General features: G+C 40.8%; 1 long non-coding RNA gene across 5 annotated transcripts in view; it reads left to right on the plus strand.

Annotated features, from left to right (window-relative positions):
• Positions 1 to 15,401, plus strand: part of LOC144284610 (uncharacterized) — a 50,452-nt gene extending 35,051 nt beyond the window's left edge. Inside the window, exons 5-7 of one of the 5 annotated variants that reach the window (XR_013353078.1) lie at positions 3,696 to 3,929; positions 10,921 to 11,160; positions 14,661 to 15,401. This is a non-coding gene — a long non-coding RNA (uncharacterized LOC144284610). The remainder of the gene's footprint in view (positions 1 to 3,695; positions 3,930 to 10,920; positions 11,161 to 14,660) is intronic. The other 4 variants (XR_013353074.1, XR_013353075.1, XR_013353076.1 and 1 more) reach the window with 4 other exon arrangements.
• Positions 15,402 to 18,295: the final 2,894 nt, after the last annotated feature.

The following is an 18,295-nucleotide window of genomic DNA, read 5'->3' on the forward strand; positions in this document are numbered from 1 at the left end:
TTTGCAAATATTTTCTCCCATTCTGTGAGTTGTCTTTTTACATTCTTCCTCCCACCCCCAGCTTTACTGAGATATAAGTCACATATAACACTGTGTAAATGTAAGGTGTATACAATTAGATGATACTTGTCTGTATTGTGGAATAGTTACCACATTAAGATTAGTTAACCCATTTAGTTATCTATTACCTCATTTGGTTATCCTGTGTGTGTGTGTGTGTGTGTGTGTGTGTGTGTGTGTGTGGTGAGAACATTTAAGATCTCTTTTAGCAACTTTCAAGTAGTCTTTTCACTTTCCTTATGGTATTGTTTGTAGCATGAAAGTCTTTATTCTCATGTAATCCAAATTTTCATTTTTTTCCTGTTATTGCTGATACCTTTGATATTGTCTTTAAATAAACCACTGCTAAAAAAAATAAAAAAATAAAATAAAGAAACCACTGCTGAACCCAAGGTTATGAAGATTTATTCCTACGTTTCATCCTAAGAGTTTTATAGTTTTAGTTTTTACATTTATGTCTTCAATCATTTTGAGTTACTTGAGTTATTGAGTGTGTAGTGTGAAACAGCAGTCCAGCTTCATTGTTTTGCATGTGGATATGCAGTTTTCCCAACAACATTTGTCGAAAAACCTATTCTTTGTCCATTAAACTATTTTGCCATCTCCATCCAGCCTCAATTGGCCATAAATATAAGAGTTTATTTCTGGATTCTCAGTTCTATTCAATAGCTCTATATGTCTGCCTGCATGCCAGTACTATAACATCTTCATTATTAATAAACTTTATTCATAATAAAGTTTGATGTTGGAAATTATGAGTCCTCCAACTTTGTTCTTCTTTTTGAAGATGATTTTGGCCCTCCTGGGGTTCTTGATTTCCACTGAATTTTAGTATCAGTTTGCCCATTTCTGCAAAGAAGCCAGCTGGAATTTTGATAGGGATTGAGTTGGACCTGTAGAGCAATTTGGGAAGTATTGCCACCTTAACAGTATTAAGTCTTTCCATCTGTGGACATCTTTTCATTTACTGAGATTTTACTAAATTTCTTTCAATAATATTTTGGGGCACCTGGATGGCCCAGTTGGTTAAGTGTCCAACTCTTGGTTCAGGCCCAGGTCATGATCTGAGTCCTGGGATGGAGCCCCTGCTGGGGATGGAAGGGGGGAGCTGCTTGCCTGCCCTCTCCCTCTGTTCTTCCCTTGGTTTGCATGTTCTAACTAAAATAGGATCTCTCTCTCTCTCTCTCTCAAATAAAGAAATAAAATCTTGAAAAAAATTTCTTTTAACAGTATTTTGTGGTTTGTAGCATATATCTTACACCTCTCTTGTTAAATTTATACCTAATATTTTATTCTTTTGATGTTATTGTAAAATGTAATTGTTTTCTTAATTTCATGCTTGCCATGTTCATTGCTATTGTATAAAAATACAATTGATCTTTGTATTTTGATCTTGTATCCTGCAAACTTGTTGAACTCACTTATTAGTTCTAATAGTTTCTAATTCCTTAGGATTTTCTATATGCAAGATCATGTCATTTTTTTTTTTTTTTACCTCTTCTCTACTCTGGGTGCCTTTCATTTCTTTCTTGTCTGATTGCTCTGATGAGAACCTCCAGTACAATGTTAAATAAATGTGGTGAGAGCAGACATCCTTGTCTTATTTCTGGTCTCAGAAAGGGAAAGGCATGAGTTTGTAAAGGATTGATATAATTCTTTACATGTTTGGTAAAATTCACCAATGCAGTCATCTGGGCCTGGGTTATTCATTGTGTGAAGTTTTTAAATTACTAATTTAATCCTTTAACCACTTATAGATCTCTTCAGATTTTTCTATTTTTTTCTTGAGCCATTTTTGGTGGTTTTGTCTTTCTAGGAGTTTGTTCATTTCATGTAGTTATCTAATTTAGATACACACGGTTGCTCATAGTATTCCCTTTTAATTTTCTTTTTCCACTGTGCAGTTGGAGTGATGCCCCCTTTATCATTTCTGATTTTAGGAAATTGAGTTTTCTCTTTTTTATACTTTGTTCTAGCTAGAAGATAATCACTTTTGTTGATCTGTTTTAAGAACCAAACTTTGGGGAGCATCTGGGTGGCTCAGTTGGTTAAGTGCTGTCTCAGGTCACAATACAGCGTCCTGGAATTGAACCCTGCATTGGACTCCTTGCTCAGCGGGGAGCCTGCTTCTCTCTCTTCCTCTACCTGTCATTCTCTCTGCTTGTGCTCTCTCTCTCTCTGTCAAATAAGTAAAATCTAAAAAAAAAAAAAAAAAAAAAGCAAACAAACAAAAACCCAAACTTTGGTCTGATTTCCTCTATTGTTTTCTTTTCTCTATTTCATTTATTAATCTGTACACCCTAAGCAGGGCTCAAACTCATGACCTTGAGATCAAGAGTCACATGCTCTGCCAACTGAGCCAGGCAGGTGCCCCTAGTTGTACATTCTTTTAAGGCATAACTAGCAATTAAAAGGTTCAATCTAGGGGGATCCCTGGGTGGCTCGGTGGTTTGGCGCCTGCCTTTGGCCCAAGCCGCGATCCTGGAGTCCCGGGATCGAGTCCTATGTCGGGCTCCCGGCATGGAGCCTGCTTCTCCCTCCTCCTGTGTCTCTGCCTCTCTCTCTCTCTATCATAAATAAATAAATCTTAAAAAAAAAAAAGGTTCAATCTGCTTTGATGTCTAGTATTGGAGGTCATAAGGCACCTCATTTTGGGAGTAATTTTTTTTCTAAAACAAATCATCTGCAAGCATCTTTTATTTTTAAGATTTAATTTATTAATTTATTTTAAAGGGAGAGAGAGCACATGTGCTTTGGAGAGGTAAGGTGGGAGGGAGAGGAAGAGGGAAAAAATGCCAAGCTGACTCCACCCTAAGTGCAGAGCCCTACACCGGGCTGGATCTCACAACCCTGAGATCATGACCTGAGCCGAAACCAAAAATGGGTTTCCTAACTGACTGAGCCATCCAAACACCCCTGTGTGCGCTTTGTTGATTAAGCACTTACTGCCCCAGGATAAGTATGCAGCATGGGCATTCATTAATAAATTGACAAAGGCTACCATCTCAATATTCCTTGCTATGATGCCAAGGGGAAAAGAAATTTTGCAGAAAGGCCAAGATTCCTCCAGAGTATTATAGAATTGACACCTTCATTCCTCCTCTCCCAAGCTACAATGTCAGAATATTGAGTCACGTCTGTCTGACGTCCTCCATCAGGAAAATATACCAAGTATCCCCAGACAGTCACTTATTATGAGGGAAGGGAAATCTGAACTAAAACCCAGGCTAGATTATAAGGGTGGCAGGGTAACCAGGAACACTGTCACAGGGTGGGAGGCTGGACTCTCCTTCTGACCCAGCCATCCAGGCCCTGTGGAGGAGTTTGAGAAATGAAAGCAGAGTATGTGAATATGAAATAAAGAGTCTGTACCTAGGGAACCCCAAACATGGAGCGTGGGTTCACAATACTGGCTATAATGATCACTGATCACAATCAGGGGCTGTAGCTCTCCTTCCAATAAGATGGATTACTTTGAATATTAAAGGAAAGTGATGTGATTTGTGCACTGAACTGGTGAAGTTGGTCATTCCAGTTGCATTGTTTGTTTTGTTTTAATGTGGCTACTTTAGTTGATTTACTTTTATATCATGTGGCATACCTAGAAAAAGATTACCTTCTTATTTTTTTTAAAGCTTTTATTTATTTATTCATGAGAGATACACACACACAGAGAAAGAGAGGCAGAGACGCCGAGAGAGAGAGAGAGAGACAGAGACAGAGACAGAGACAGAGACACCGGCAGAGGTAGAAGCAAGCTCCGTGCAGGGAGCCTGAAGTGCGACTCGATCTCGGATCTCCAGGATCACACCTTGGGCTGAAGGCGGCGCTAAACCGCTGAGCCACTGGGGCTGCCCTACCTTCTTAAAGTAAGATGGAATTCTGCTTATTTTGTTTTACACACATTTATATAATCAGATAGGGTCTGCCTGGCTTAGATCTCCATATTAACACGAGAAACAACTCTTTACTGTCATAAAATCCAAAAATTGCTGACTAAAGAACACAGGTTTCCAGCAATAAGGCTTACCCGAGAGTCTACAAAACGTCTTAAAAGCCATCCAGGGGAGCCCTGGGTGGCTCAGTGGTTTAGCGCCTGCCTTTGGCCCAGGGCGCGATCCTGGAGACATAGGATCGAATCCCACGTCGGGCTCCCGGTGCATGGAGCCTGCTTCTCCCTCTGCCTATGTCTCTGCCTCTCTCTCTCTCTCTCCCTCTGTGACTATCATAAATAAATAAAAATTAAAAAAAAAAAAAAAAGCCATCCAGGGCAGCCCGGGTGGCTCAGCGGTTTAGAGCCGCCTTCAGCCCAGGGCGTGATCCTGGAGACCTCGGATCTAGTCTCATGCCAGGCTCCCTGCAGGGAGCCTGCTTTTCCCTCTGCCTGTGTCTCTGCCTCTCTCTCTCTCTTCCTGTGTCTTTCATGAATAAATAAATAAAATCTTAAAAAAAAAAAAAAGCCAACCAAACTATTCATATCACTCATTTAAATAAATGGATGAAGAATTTAGGTGGAATCCTTTGATGCCAGTAACAAACCAGCACAAGAAGTCCATGGGAGGAAGGAACTAAACACTGAAGATAAAAAAATAAAATAAAAAATAAACACTGAAGATGCTGGATAATAATTCAAAACCTCTGCTCGGGGGCACCTGGAATGAAGCATTGGATCTATGCAGGATGGTAAGTCCCTCATACCTGAAAAAGCCATAACTCAGCAACAGTAAGACTTTGAGCTAGGAGAATACACTTAGAAAAGGCAGAGGACAGCAAAAATGGTTTCCACATTTTCTTGATACAGAAGTTTTTTTTAAAAGAAAGAAAAAGGCTCCAATGACATTTTGTGGCTACTAGCTTCCTTTGAGAGTTCCTGGCCCAAATTTTCACTCTTTGCATGGTTCAGAAAGCCATCAGCTGAAAATTTTAGCTTAAAGTAGACCAGATCTATAGTGTCCCAGACACCTGGCAGAAGCAGGGAGGAATGTACTCTAAGTTGAAGCCTAGAGGAAATCAGACATGGAAATTTGAAGATGAGAAAACAACCCCAAATCACAAAACACACGAGGAAATAAGCCATCATGGGTAAGATTCAGCAAAACAAATGAGCAAGTCCTATAAAGACATCAGATATGGGAATTATCAGGTGATAGCCAGATAAAACATAGGGGCACCCAATTAAATTTGAACTTCAGGTAAATAATAAGTAAATTTTAAGTGTAAATATATCTCATGAAATATTTGGGATATACTTACACTAAAAATGTGTTGTTTACCTGAAATTCAAACTTAACTAAGCATTCTGTATTTTTAATTGTTAAAATACAGCCTTACTGCCTATAAAGTAAATATGTCTAATATGTCTGAGAAGTAAAAGAAGGACCTGGAAAGGTGAATGATAAACAAGGGAACATCAGAAGTGACCACATAGATATAAAAAAGGAACAAATGGATCTTTAAGAAATGGAAAATAAAAGAATGAAAAAAAAAAACACCTAAGAGTTTGGATTAAATTTACTGATGCTGCAACTTACTGTGATACACACAAAAACTTGAATTGATGGATGCAAACAGGGTAGATGGGATAAATACATGATAAAGCAAGTATAGTAAAATGTTAATTGTTGAATATGGGTGGTGAGTATATGGGAGTTTAGTGTAAAATTCAGCTTACCTGTATTTTGAAAATTATCACAATAAAATATTGGAGAAAAATCTGAAAAGTTAAGCAGAATGTGGGCAAAATTTAAAGACTGACCTGGAGAATAAATCTGGAGGAATTTCAAAGAATGCAGCCTAGGAACAAAAGTGATATGAAAGGCTACTTAAGGCACATGTTGGTAAAATGAGAAATTGCCACATGTCCGAACAGAGTTCTACAAGGAGATAAAGGGGAAGAGACAACATTTGAAAGTAATAGTGGCTGAGAATTTTTCAAAACTGATGAAAGACTGTGATCCGCATATCCAGTCATATACTGGAATTCAGGAATTCCAGTAAATTCCAAGAAGAATAAGTAAAAAATTTATTTTGCACTAAAGGAATTTCCAAAAACTATTTCTCACAAAAAAACAAAAAACAATCCTAGAAAGAATATATAAGACGTGGATAAATTCTAAACAAATAACCAGTGTTGGGGCACCTGGGTGGCTCAGCGGTTGAGCGGCTGCCTTCAGCCCAGGGTATGATCCTGGGGTCCCGGGATCAGTCTGCTTCTCCCTCTGCCTGTGTCTCAGCTTCTGTGTGTGTGTGTGTGTGTGTGTGTGTGTGTGTGTGTGTCTCATGAATAAATAAACACTGGTTGGCTAGAAAACAATGATAATGATGTTTAATGTGTGGGATTTTAAAAAAAGCCAGCAAGATAGAACAAAGTGGTTGGCCCACGACAACAATGTAAGCCTGGGTTATTGGAATTAAAACATTTTTTTAAGATTTTATTTATTTATTTATAAGAGACACACAGGGAGGGGCAGAGACAGAGGCAGAGGGAGAAGCAGGCTCCCTGCTGGGAGCCCCATGCGGGACTATCCCAGGACCCCAGGATCATGCCTTGAGCCAAAGGCAGATGCTCAGCTGCTGAGCCACCCAGGTGCCCCTAAAATATTTTTTAATATTTTATTTATTTATTTATTTATTTATTTATTTATTTATTTATTTATTTATTTGAAATAGAGAGAGAGCATGAGTGGGAAGAGGTGCAGAGAGAGAGGGAGAAGCAGACTCCCCACTGTGCAGGGAGCCTGACATGGGGCTCAATCCCAGGACCCTGAGATCATGGCCTGATCGAAAGGCAGACACTTAACCCTGGGTACCAGGAGCCACCTAAGTGTCCCTGGAGTTAAAATATTATTTGAAGTTTAAAGATATTAATTATCTTTAGATTTTTAAATTTTTTATTTACCTATTTTTTAAGATTTTATATTTAAGAAATCTCTACTCCTAATTTGGGGCTCAACCTTACAACCCTGAGATCAAGAGTCACACACTCCACTGACTGAGCCATCTAGGTGCCCCTTTCATTAGATTTTAAAAAGTAGATAGGCAAGCTAATATTACAAGGGTAACTACTGTAAGAAATGAATTTTAATTTATATCTTTAAAGCCAGTAGAGAGCAAAAAATAGATTTTTAACTGATTGTTTTTTTACAGACAAAGAAATCTGAAGATATCAGTAATAATAAATTTAGGTAGATGGCATAATACAGTTAATAATGACAGATTTCCAGACTGGATAGATCTGCCCAGTTCCTTCCCCTACCTCACCATTCCATTGCATATGCTACCGGAACCTAATTCTAATTAAAGCATGGTGTGCCACCGTTAAGAATAGAAGCTCTAGAATCTGCCCAACCTGAAGTTGAGAACCCCACTCTGCAATTAATTAGCTGAGTATGCTGGCACTTAAACCTCTTTAAATCCCGTTCATCATCTACAAAGTGGGGGGTCATGGATGAGATGTACCCACATCAGAGTCTTTGTGAAGATTAAATGAGATAATAGTGTAAAATTCTGAGTACACTGCTGGCACACATTAACTATTCTGCAAATGCCACTAGTATAATCTATTATTTCTAAACAATTATAGAGGCCAATTAAAACAAGCCACGTGTAGGACAGAGAGAAAGTGAAGAAGAAATCAGTGGTTTCGGGTAGCCCGGGTGGCTCAGCAGTTTAGCGCTGCCACCAGCCCAGGGTGTGATCCTGGAGACCCGGGATCGAGTCCCGCGTCAGACTCCCTGCATGGACCCTGCTTCTCCTTCTGTCTGTCTGTCTGTCTGTCTCTCTCTGTTTCTAATAAATAAATAAAATCTTTTTAAAAAAAAGTCAGTGGTCTTCAACCTAAGCTAAGGCTGGCACTTCTTGTTGATCCTTCTATGTGTCTTTAAAAAAACTGTTTTTATTAATGCAGTATAATTAACGTACAGTGTTATATTCATTCGAGGTGTGTAATATAATGATTCAACAGTTCGGTACATTTCTCAGTGCTCATTAAGATAAATGCATTCTTAATCTCCTTCACCTATTTCATCCATTCGCCCACCAATGAATGGGGGGGGGGGCTGTTTCTCCCTATCGCCCTCCCGTCCACTTGTGCTCTCTCTCTTGCACTCCCTCTCTCAAATAAATAAATAAAATCTTTTTTAAGTAGATTTTTAATTTCTTTTTTTTCTTAATTCTTTCATTTGTTTTGTTTTTAAATTTCACATATGAGTGAAACTATATGGTATTTGTCTTTCTCTGACTTATTTCACTTAGCATTATACTCTATAGGTCCATCCATCTTATTGCAAATGGCAAGATTTCATTCTTTTTTATGGCTGAGCAATATTCCATTGAATGTGTATGCTGCATCTTCTTAATTCATTCATCAATCAATGGATACCTGGGTTGTTTCCATATTTAGCTGTTGCAAATAATGCTGCAATAAACATAGGGTGTACATGTTTTTGAATTCATGTTTTTATTTTCTTTGGGTAAATACTCAGTAATATAATTACTGGATTCTATGGTAATTCTTTTTTTAATTTTTTTGGGAACCTCCATACTGTTTTCCCCAGTGGCTGCACCAATTTGCATTCCTACCAACACTCCACAAGGGCTCCTTTCTCTCCACATCTTTGCCAGCAGTTATCGTTTCTCGTCTTTTTTATTTCAGCCACTCTGACAGGTATAAAGTGATATCTCATTGTGGTTCTCATTGTGGAAATTTGCATTTCTCTGGTGATTAGCGATGTTGAGCATCTTTTTTTTTTTAAGATTTTATTTATTGAGAGAGAGTGAGAGAGAGAAAGCATGAGCAGGGCAAGAGGCAGAGGGAGAAGCAGGGAGAGGGAGAAGCAGTCCCATATGGGACTCCACACTCAGCGGGGAGCCTGCTATGGAACTTAATCTCGGGACCCTGGGATCATGACCTGAGCTGAAGGCAGATGCTTAACCGACTGAGCCACCCAAGCGGACCGATGTTGAACATCATTTGAGAATGTGTTGGTCATCTGTATGTCTTCTTTGGAGAAATGTCTATTCTGGTCCTCTACCCACTTTTAATAGGATTATTTGTGGTTTTTTGGTGTTGAGCTGTAAAAGTTCTTTATATATTTTGGAAACCTATTTATCTTTCATGTAGCTCTGCCATTCCTCAAACTTCCAATATATCCTTTCCAAACCTGTGACTCTTCTCAAGAACCCTACCCCTCTCAGCATACGGTATCGCCTCCTACTCTATAGAGAAAATTGGGATTATTAAGAGTGAAACCCCTGAATTTCCTACCCCCATGCCAGACTTCTTTCCATGGAGTTTATTCTCCCTCCAGAAACTGATCCTTTCACCTGTGATTTGGAGAGGATATCATCAGTTCAGAGATCTGGGTTCATCGCATCCCCCACCTCGCTCTCTTGCCTCTCAGCTTACAGAAATGCTCAAACTCAGACATCTTATAAAAAGTCAAGACAAAACAAAACGCTATTCCTCTTTGACCCTTACTTAGTACACCTGTAGCAATGGACCCTTCCTCCAGCCCCTCAGAGCCAAGAAATACCCTAAGAGAATAGTTTACATTTATTATACTTCTAAATAGCACTTGCTGCCACAAAGTAGGACTACCACTCCCATTTTTTATGAATGAGATACCTGAGACCTAAAGAGATTTAAGTATCTTTTCTGGCTCAAACAACTAAAATGTGACATAATCGGGATTGGAACCCAGGTCTATGTGAATGCAAGTCATGCTCTTTGCTTCCCATCGGTAGCTTCTGAACCTGTCAGGGCATCAGAGTCATCTCATCTAGAGACTTAAAAAATATAAGTTCTTGGGGCACCTGGGTGGCTTGTCAATTTAAAATCCAATTGCTCCCAGAGACCTCCTTGTGGCTAGATCCACTAGACACTCTCGAATGTTCTTCTTAATTGAATTCTTAATAGAATGTGACAAGCTGACAAATTTCTAACCTTTCTTTCACTCACTTCCAAAATACCATACACTACTCTTGGATTTCCTTCCTTCTTTCTCATCTTTCTTTCTCTGTCACTGTCTTCTCTGTGATCTGCCCACCTCTGGCCACCTTTTAAATGTTGGCACAACCACCTTGGTTTTAACCTCACCCTCTTTTCACCCTAAACACTGTGTTTGGGTGATCTCATCCACTCCCATGGATCTGATTGCTGTTTATGTATTAATGACTCCCAAACTGGTATTTCTAGCCTTGCTCTTGGCTGCCGGATCTGTAAGTCCATAAATGAGAGACTGCCAGTCAAATATCACTTTGGTCCCTTAGAACTCAACAGATCCATAACGGAATTCACGCTCTTTCTCAAACAACCTGCTCCTGGGTCTGGCTTCACAGGTATATTATTAGTCAGCCCAGACTGCCATAACAAATGCCACAGACTGGGTGGCTTAAACAACAGAAATTTATTTTCTCACAGCTCTGGAGGCTGAAAGTCTGAGATCAGGGTGCCAAGGGTTGGGTTCCAGTGAGCTCTCTACCTGGCTGGCAGATGGAGATAGCTGCCTTCTCACTGTGTCTTCACATGACCTTTCCTCAGCTTGGGAGTATTTTCCTCTTATAAGGCCTGGATTCGGGCCCCACCCTTATGACTTCACTTAACCTTAATGATCTCCTAAATGCCCTATCTCCAAATATGGTCACATTGGGGGTTAGAGGTTCAGTGTATGACTGAGGGGGGAGGGATAAAAACATTCTGTCCATAACAACATACCCACAACTAGTCCAGGGCCTCAAACTCAGAAGGGCCCTGTGCTTGGAGTTTAATGCTCTGCAGTACTTGTTCTGAAATTTTTAATAACTTTATCCTTGAAAGTATGGGTTTTTTCGAAGATTTATTTATTTATTTATTTATTTTAGAGAGAGAGCACAAGCAGGAGGATCAGAAAAAGAAAGAGAAAATCTGAAGCAGACTCCACATTGAGCACAAGCCAGACATTGGACTCGATCTCACCACCCTGAGATCACAAGCTGAGCCGAAACCAAGAGTCCGATAATTAACCGACTGCACCCCCCAGGTGCCTCTGACCTATGAGACTGCAGAGCATGTGGGTTGGCTCACATTCCATCCTCTTCACACTACCTCCCTGAGATCCTGGGGTAGGTTCTCAGACTCCTGCTCTTGCCCTTAGCACCCAGGGCTTCTCTTCCCCATTTCCTGTGACTGCTGCCACCTTCTGTCCCCACCAGTGGGGTCCATGGCCTGGATGCAGAGAGCATCAGGCATATTCTCACTGTGGCATTTCGGGACAGGGCATAGCAATGGCTGTATGGCTGTTCCAGCCCCAGGTCAGCTGCTGTGCTGTGGCACATTCAGGGCAGGCAAGTTGCTTGCCCATCCCTATCCAGGCCCCTAGTGTGCTCTGGCACGGGAATAACAATATTCTTGGGGGTGGGGGTGGGGGTCACCCATCTGCTGTGGGTTGGGACTGTGGCCTCATGGAGAAGGGAGATGCCTGGCTCGAGTTGCAGCAGTGTTTGTCCGTGGTTGGCAGTAGGCCTCACCTGGCAGCTCAGTGCTCAGTCTTAAAGGGTGGGCCCCAGGAGTCTGTGAGGGCCACCCACCCTGTGTAGGGGAGATAAAGCTCACCGTGACAAGATGAGATAGTGAAAGAAAGGAAAAAGAGTTTCCCTGAACTTCGACACTAAGTTGAGAGTTAGGTCTATTTACATTCTTGAAATGGGGAACATTTGGGTTAGGGTATTGGGTCAATATCCCCCACCTCCTGTTTGTCACGATAATGACAATCACATACTCAAGAAGCAAAGTCCTTAAAATTATTACACAAAAAGAAGAAAGAAAAGAACACACTGAATGTCACTATTAGCGTTACCCTTATGGAGTCTATCTGGTTCCACACAGGACAGGGTAGCCTAGTAGTTGGTTCAGAAGTTAACCATGACCTTGAGTCTCAGACCTGCTGATGGCTTTATTGGTTCCCAGTATTCAAGTTTACACACACACACACACACACACACACACACCACACACTGTTCAATTTTTTTACACTGTTCAATTTTTATACAGAGTATTATAAGCTCATACTTTAAGCCCATACTTTCATTCACTGGGTTTTCAAATATAAATTAAAATTTTGACATTTCGACATTTAGGGGCCTTGCAATTTCACTTTGCCGTGAGCCCTGTGAATTATGTAGCTTCTCCTCTTTCCTTGTTTCAGAGGAGGCCGTCAATCTGGCCGCCCCAGCCAGAAATCCCAGAATTGTCCTTGACTTTTCTTTCCCTCCTATCCCCTGTTGTTTATTTTCTAGATATTTCTAGCATCCTCATTTTCAAATGCCACGGACTAGTTCAGATAAGTAAAAGAAATTTAAAATGATCCTATTTTTAATTAAGCCTAAGATACTATTTTTCCCATCAATAAGAAAGAAACAAGTTCATGGTTAGTTCATCATTTGGGGTGCCTACTGTTACGGACGTGACACAGAGGGGTGACTGTGGAAGATATTGTCTAAGGACACTAATGAATGTTTAAAAGGCATACAGTGACCAGAGAGCATCTAGGATCTATAAGGATATAGATGAGACATTTAAAAAAGAAAAGAACTCAGTCAAGGGACACCAATGCTGTTTAAACTAAAATAGAGCTTTATAGAATAGCTATGATTTTTTAAGACCAACATTAATCACTTTCCAAACTTCCTTTCCCAACTGTAGGGACCCCTGAAGCCATCTAGGACAGGGCAGAAATTTTAGAGAAAGGCAAGATGATTGCCATGAATACTTGTAGGTGTTTAAAGCGTCCTTTTATGGGCCAGTTGGCAAGTGATTCATGGGTGTGTCAAGTTGGCATAAAGCTGTAGAATGGCAACAGAGAAAATCATCCTCAGAATGCTCTTTAAAATATTGCTTTCTCCACATCACCTGTCTGTCAAACATCTTTCAGTAGGGTTCTGAAGTTTTACAGGTGAAAGCCTAGCCTGTTTAGGAAGAGCTTCAAAACTCCACCCATGATCTTACCTTACTTCCTACATTTCATGCCCCTGGTCCTCAGCTGGCACAGCAGTTGAGCCAATTTCTTTCCTGTCCTTTAGCATTACCATTCCTTTTTTTTTTTTTTTTTTTTTTTTTTAAGATTTTATGTATTTATTTGACAGAGAGCAAGAGAGCACAAGCAGGGGGAGCAGCAGAGGGAGAAGGAGAAGCAGACTCCTCACTGAACAGGGAGCCCCCTATAGGCTCAATCCCAGGACCCGGGGATCATGACCTGAGCCAAAAGCAGATGCTTAACCAACAGAGCTACCCTGGCACCCCCAGCATTGCCATTCCTGCACCTACTTCACGATTGTCTCAGTCATTTCTCTGTACTCATCCCATCCAACTGACGTTCTGCCTTCGCTTGTATTTTATTTAACAAACAAATAACATTACTATGCATAGGGCACCTGCGTGGCTTAGCGGTCGAGCAACTGCCTTTGGCTCAGGGCATGATCCTGGAGTCCCAGGATCGAGTCCCATGTCGGGCTCCCTGCAGGGAACCTACTTCTCCCTCTGCCTGTGTCTCTCATGAATAAATACATTTAAAAAAAAAAACACATTACTATGCATAAGCATTATTTACTACTATTTATGTATTTACTACTTCAATCTGCACAGTATCCCTGTAACAGAAGGACTATTACCCATTGACAACTTATGGATGAAGTTAACCAACTTTTGCAAAGGCACAGAGCCAGCATTTGAGCCCAAATACCTGCTCTATCTGCTCTAAACCAGAGTCCATACTCTCAACCCCACACCATGCTGCCCTTATTAAGCCTTCCATGCCCCGTCCAGCCCACAGTGAATTCTTGTTTGTTTGCTTATATTTTAAAATGACTTGCTTCTGGGGGCTTGGGTGGTTCAGTCAGTTGCTCATCTGACTCTTGATTTTGGCTCTGGTCATATCTCAGGATCCTGAGATGAGCCCCCAAGTAGAGCTCTGTCCTCAGCAGGGAGTCTGCTTGAGATTACTCTCCCCCTGTCTCCCTCTGCCCTACCCTCTGCTCACACACACACTCATTCTCTCTCTCTCTCTCTCTCAAATAAAAATAAATCTTAAAAATAAAATAAAATAAATAAAATAAAATAAAATAAAATAAAATAAAATAAAATAAAATAAAATAAAATAAAATAACTTTCTGGTATTTACATCCTGATACATCATGACAGGCCCTTTTATTCTCTTCTTACTTTTGGCATATCTTCACTCTGCTGTATCTTAAAATCCTGCAAGCAAGCATATTACACATGATTCTATAGACATGTCATCAGACATCTCTGGTAAAAGAAAAGGAGAGAGACAAATATACAGGAGCTTAATGCTTCTCATAGTTTGTTAGCACAATATTTCATTTTATGCATTTTTTCAATGGCGGTATCATATGGGGATTAGTTCATGCACTAGCATGTGTACCATAGTTCAATATAACACATTAGAAACTGCTCTGGGTATATTAAGCAAGAAAGGAATTTAATTCAAGGAATTAGGTGCTTGCAAGATTGTTCAAGAGGCTAGAAAAGCAGGCTTTAGGTTGGACCTTTGGGGATAATTCTCAGAATGACTCTGCTGAAGTGACCCTCTGGTTTTCCTTGAAAGCAGCCTGAGATGATGTCTGAAAATGCTTCACTGCTCACTTAACCCGGAAACCAGCCCCCAAAATTGTGCAAGTCAAGAGGTTCAAATCTTCATGTTCACTTCAAGAATACATGGGAAATTGCCCAGGCCATCAGGGATATGCATATCTACAAAGTCCCCAAATCTGAAAAACATCATTGTACAGAAGACATGTAAGCCATTGCATGGTTATGATGATGGGGCTGGTAGGTGTGCCCAGGCCAAACAGTGGGGCTGGACACAGGGTAGGTGGCTCAAAAAGAATGCGAGGGGATCCCTGGGTGGCGCAGCGGTTTGGCGCCTGCCTTTGGCCCAGGGCGCAATCCTGGAGACCCGGGATCGAGTCCCACGTCGGGCTCCTGGTGCATGGAGCCTGCTTCTCCCTCTGCCTATGTCTCTGCCTCTCTTTCTCTCTCTCTTTGTGTGACTATCATAAATAAATAAAAATTTAAAAAAAAAGAATGCTAAATTTTTGTTGCACATACTTAAAAATGCAGACAGTAACACTGAACTTAAGGCTTTTTAAAAGACTTCAGTTTCAGATTCAGTTCTTGCACAAAAGTGTCTGATTGATGGAACCCAAGTCGCACTGGACCCCGCGTTGCAAGGGAGTCTGGGGAATGCCATGTGAGCCTTTCTCTTTTGCAAACAGGAGGCTCCCTGGAAGGAAGCTGAAATAAGTAGTGAGAGATTCAGTCTACTGTATGTGCCACAGCATGTAAATTTTTTGTTCTTGGCAAAGGAACCAGATAAAATGAGATGTTAATCTATTTGAGTGGAAGTGTTTTATGGTTGTTCTGGATTTTTTTAAAAAAGGTATGAGAACACTCTAAAATTGTCCATTATTAGGAAGAAGATAAATTCTGGCACACAGTATCTTATCTCTCATTGTCTTACTCATCCCAACATGAACAATACTGCCCTGTGATTTCATTTTACATGTGTATGTTTTTTCACCCTGAGAAGCTGCAAGTTCTTCAAGGTTGGGACTATGTACTCCCCCAAATGCTTGAACATAATCATAGGTATATTGTGGACATTCAGTAAGAATCACTAAGCATTTTTTTAAAAGTCAGCTTAACTCATTTTCAGAAACAGAGTCAGGAGTAGTTTTTTAAAGGATTCTATTTATTTATTCATGAGAGACACCAGAAAGGCAGAGACACAGGCAGAGGGAGAAGCAGGATCCCCACAAGGAGCCCAGCATGGGACTTGATTCCAGGACCCCAGGATCACGTCCTGAGCCAAAGGCAGACGCTCAACCACTGAGCCACCCAGGCATCTCGAGTCAGGGGTATTTCTAACCACTACTTTTTAGCCAAGACCCTAGATTATTTTCTTATCTCTTAGGATCATTTCTTAATCTCATGACTGAAACATTAGGGGAACTTTCACCTACCAGTTGTTGGCACTGAATCTGAATTGAGAAATATATAGAAGGCTGAGAGTTTAAGAATTAAAACCATGTTTCTCAACTGAAATATTCACTGCTGTTACCATTTCCACCCACCATGGGATAACAGGGACCAGATTTACCTTTCTGTCTGAAACAAGAGCAGCAACAGAAACAGACAAAATAGATGAAACAGTGGTTTTCAGGACCCTGGATATTAGACAATAGACAGTGATCCCTGTGAGAGCCAAAGCAAGCAAGGTGAGCACTGCATTTGCCTTAGGTCACTGCTTTGTCAAAGTTCCCAGGCACAGGAAGGAGGAACTTCAAGAACCCAGGAGATTCCCAGGGTCAGGTTGAGGTGCTGAGAGATAGCAAAGAGGAGATGGCTACACAGAGAGATGGCCAGGGATGTGCAGAGGGTCCCCCCGAGTCAGCTGACTACTGCTGAGCAGCACGTATGTACAAGGAAACTACCTGAGGTCAGGGAAAGAACCATCCATGGGGATGGATGGTAACAGTGCCCTGTGCTCACACCAGAGCAGGACTCTGCTTCCACCAGCCAGAGCAGAACCCTGCTGAGTCACAGGCCTGGGGTCATCAGAAGGGCTTGGCCTCAGTTGTAGGGAACAATTAGCTCTAGACTGAGTGCTCCAGACCCTCCTAATGAATCATAAAAAAGCAAGACCTGAGGACACCTGGGTGGCTCAGTTAGTTAAGCGTCTGCATTTGGCTCACATCATGATCTCAGGGTCCTGGAATAGAGCCCCGCATTGGGCAACCTGCTCAGAGAGAAGTCTGCTTCTCAAAAAAAAAAAAAAAAAAAAAAAAAAAGACCCAAAAGGATCGAACTGTGTCCAAAAACCTAACTACACTCCAGAACAAAGTCAAGAATACAAAATTTTCTGGCACCTAATAAGGTGAAATTTATGATGTCTGATATTCAATGAAAAAAATTACCAATCATGCAAAGAAGAAGGAAAATATAACCCATAATAAGGAGATAAATCAATCAAAACCGATGCAGAATTGACACAGATGGTAGAATCAGCAGATGAGGACACGAAAATGGGCATGCGACTCTATTCCAGATGTTCAAAAAATTAAACAGAAACACTTACTGGCTTTCTTTTCCTCTTTCCCTTCTGAATAATTCAGTCCAAACAATTAGTGGGACCACACAAAGTAGGTACCTGTATAGCAGCTGTAGCTGGGGCTGGGGCTGAGGCATGCATGGTGCCAGAAACACATGTGCGTGGTGGGGCATTAGTCACAGTAGACAGATGAACACAGAGGGGGTGATTCTGAAAGTAAATAGATTGAGGAAAATGGGAATCAGCTTTCTCATGATCAGAAAAAGGGATTACAAAATGGGAAGGGGAAAAATCAGATAAACTAGAGGTAATGATGAGAACTCAATATAGAAAGAGATGGAAAATGAAATGAATGTGGATATGGAATATATGTGCACATGTGCACACATGCATACACATATACATTCCCTAGCCCTGTCCACCCAGAGACTCTGGGACCAGCCTCACCCCAATATAATGGATATGCTTCTAACCAGAAGTCAAAGAAGACATACGTCCATAGAAGAGAAACCTCAGATCCAGTTACAGGTGGTCAGAGTTGAGCAACTTTTCTTCAAAGAATGTCTTTAATCTTTACAAGTCATAAAGACAAATCAAACACTATATTCCACATTCAAAAATTTATTTTACAGATATTAACTTATGTGTTAACACATAACACTTATGTAGTAACACATTAAAATGATAGAAAAATTCAGTGTGGGCTCTGGGTTAGTCCTGGGATTCAGTTTTATCTCTAACATTTACTCATTTTGTGACTCTGAAAAATCATTTGATTTTTCTGAACCTCAGTTTTCTCAGATATAAAACAAATATGCTTACTTTTGGGGGTTTTGTATCATTAATTAGATTGTGTATATTCCCACCGTGTGTGGCATAAAGCAAACACTAGCAAATGGTAGCCCTTAGCACAGCTGTGTGTGGTTAAAAGTGGGCAGATTTTTACTGGTTTGGTTTAACAGGGAAAGATAAGGGTGGCAAAGATGTCAGAGCATAAAATATCAATTAATTCAGACAATGACTTTTAAGTAGGAACTGGATGCCCAGGGGAGAACAACATTCCAGAGAGCAGGGAGGATGGGAGCAGAGCCCCAGGACGGGTGACAGCAGATGTATAGGCAACATCCCAC

This window comes from Canis aureus, chromosome 15 (genome assembly GCF_053574225.1).
Source record: "Canis aureus isolate CA01 chromosome 15, VMU_Caureus_v.1.0, whole genome shotgun sequence".
NCBI lineage: Eukaryota > Metazoa > Chordata > Mammalia > Carnivora > Canidae > Canis > Canis aureus.